Raw genomic sequence first — 2,584 nt, forward strand, 5'->3', positions numbered from 1 at the left:
CACTCGCACTGGCTGGTGGGGTCAGCCAGGTGGGCTGGACCAGTGTGCAGGAGGAGTGCCCAGGATGAAGCTGTGAAGGGAAATCAACAGGATGCAGAAAAGGGCCAGCTGGGGGACAGGAGGAGGCATCCGGTCAGCTCCCCCAGACCTCGGTGGCCTGGGAGCTTCTACAGAGACCACAAAGCCCGGGGGAGCCCCAGGTTTGGGAGGCTGACTGGAGGGTCTGTCCTGGATATGGCAGGCCTGGGATGTCCTTGGGACGTCGCCAGAAGACAGCCAGCAGGTAGTTGGCTCTCGAGGGCAGGGCAAGGGCCCCAAGCCATGCATCTGAGAATCCTTGGTGTCCAGGGGGTAACTGAAGCCATGGGCTGGTGAGGTGCAGAGTGAGGAGGATGCGTGAGGAGAGAGGAGAGCCAGGAGGCCATGTTCCCCCAAGGAAGCTGAGCTAGGATGAGGAGCCTTCTGGGGGGACGTGGGGAAACCACTGTGGGGCAGGTGCATTTGGAGAGCGGGGGAGAGGGTGCTGCCAGAAGAGGGAGGTTTGCAGTGTTACACGGCCCACACTGCCGTGAGGTTGAGGTCAGCTAAGGAGGTCATGTCAGCTTCCCAGGACTCTGTTGGCTGGCAGAGGTCAAGCCAGGATCATGACACACGGGACTTCTGGACCCAAGACCAAGCAGCCAGGCGACCAGGGAGGCCGTGGGGGGCAGTGGTCCTGGCTGGGGTTGGCCTCAGTCTGACCCGGGGGGCCCTGAAGCATGAGCTGCCCGGGGTTCCCTCCACCTGAGACAAGGGGGCTGGCTCGTGTACGCTCTGGCCCTCACTCATCGGTGACACCTGCCCCACACGGAGGGGCGGGGCCTCCCGGGCCGTGTGGCTCCGCTGCTGAGGGAGACACCCACTGCACACTGTCCACCCTGGCTTCCGATGACTAGGAGGGACCGCCCCAGGGACCACGGAGCTGGCCCACGTGGCCTTGGCCTGTGAGTCCCGGGGAGCTGCCTGCCCTGCATCCCTGTCTTGGCTTCCGGGACAGTTGTGCACGTGACACGGATGGTCCGCCTGTCTGCAGGCCCCGCGCTTGCTCCCCGCACTTGCTGCCCAGCCCTGTGGTGGCCACGCGGCAGACACGTCCGTGTGGGGACTCCTGTGTGGGGACCCAGGACGGGTTAGAATTCTTTTTTTTTTTTTAATTTTTAAAAAAATTTATTTATTCATGAGAGACAGAGAGAGAGAGAGAGGCAGAGGGAGAAGCAGGCTCCCAAGGAGCAGGGAGCCCAATGCGGGGCTCGATCCCAGGACCCTGAGATCATGACCTGAGCCGAAGGCAGACGCTTAACCATCTGAGCCACCCAGGCGCCCCGGGTTAGAATTCTGACAGCTGCTACATGTTGAGCTTGCTGCACGATGTATGACCCGACAACTCTGTGGCTCAAAACAAGAATTTGCTTAGTTCCTGCATCCGCAAAGCAGGAGTTATCCGTCACCTGGGCTTCCTCACAACATGGCTGCTGGGCGACTCGGTGAGCCCCCGGTGGCCGTGGCACGCGCCACCTTTTGTGACCTCGCCGTGGAAATCGTGTAATGTCACAAAAGCCACTCACGTGCAAGGGAAGGGAATGCAGATTCCACGTCTCCGATCTGCCTTCCGAGGGGAAAGTTGTGGAGGAGCGTGTGGGAACGGAAACGTTGCTGTGGTTGTTTTTGGAAAATAGCAGCCACAACTCACCGGTTCCCTGATTGCCTGGTCTGTGCTGGGGGTACCAGGGACTGGGAAATGGGGAGATGAGGTGGTCCTGGCCAGCAGTAGCTTGTAAAGGGGTTAAACTCTGTTCCCGTGGGGTCTCCCTCAATCAGAACCGTGGCTGTCCTGGGTCCCATTTACCGGAGCTGGAGGCTGAGTATGAAGTCACTGGCCAGCAGTCATTCTGGGCTGGGAATCTGACCGTGGCCTCCCTCCTGCTCCCAGTGGGCTTCCCTGTGGAAGAAGCCATCCCCTTGGAGGGGAGGAGGGATGCCCAGTGGGTGCCCGGAGAGCAGTGACTGGACGAAGTTCCCAGGCGTGTGTGGATTCTGGGTGGGCTGACGGCAGGTGGTGTAGGTGGTGTGGTGTGAGGGTTCCAGAGTGGGCCCCTTTCTGGTAGGGTGACCCTGCACCTCTCTGGGCCTCGATTTCCCCATCTGCCAAACCTGGGTAGTCACTTCCCTTCCTCAGAGGGCATGTAAGACCTCGTAGGGCTCGCCCACGTCGGCTGTTTCCACCATCATGGTCGCGATGACCTGCCCAGCGGACCCCTTCCTTTGACAGCTGGGGAACCTGAGGCCCAGGGTGGAAGCACTTGGATGGGCGCTTGCAGAGAGCAGGGCCTCCTGGGCCTCAGGGTTGTGAGTCCAGGGCCCGACACTGGGCTTCCATAAAGTGGAGTCCAGGGGCGCCTTGGCATTTCCAGGCGGCCAGGCTTGCCCCCAAGCAGCACTGAGGGGGTTGCAGCTGAGGCTGGAGCGGAGAAACATTTCCGCAGACACGGGACAGGGTAGGGGAGCAGACCCGGGATGGGTTGGGGGAACGGGCCCGGGACGGGGT

The sequence above is a fragment of the Mirounga leonina genome, unplaced genomic scaffold (genome assembly GCF_011800145.1).
Source record: "Mirounga leonina isolate KUSES-001 unplaced genomic scaffold, KU_Mleo_1.0 Mir_94, whole genome shotgun sequence".
In the NCBI taxonomy this organism is placed as follows: domain Eukaryota; kingdom Metazoa; phylum Chordata; class Mammalia; order Carnivora; family Phocidae; genus Mirounga; species Mirounga leonina.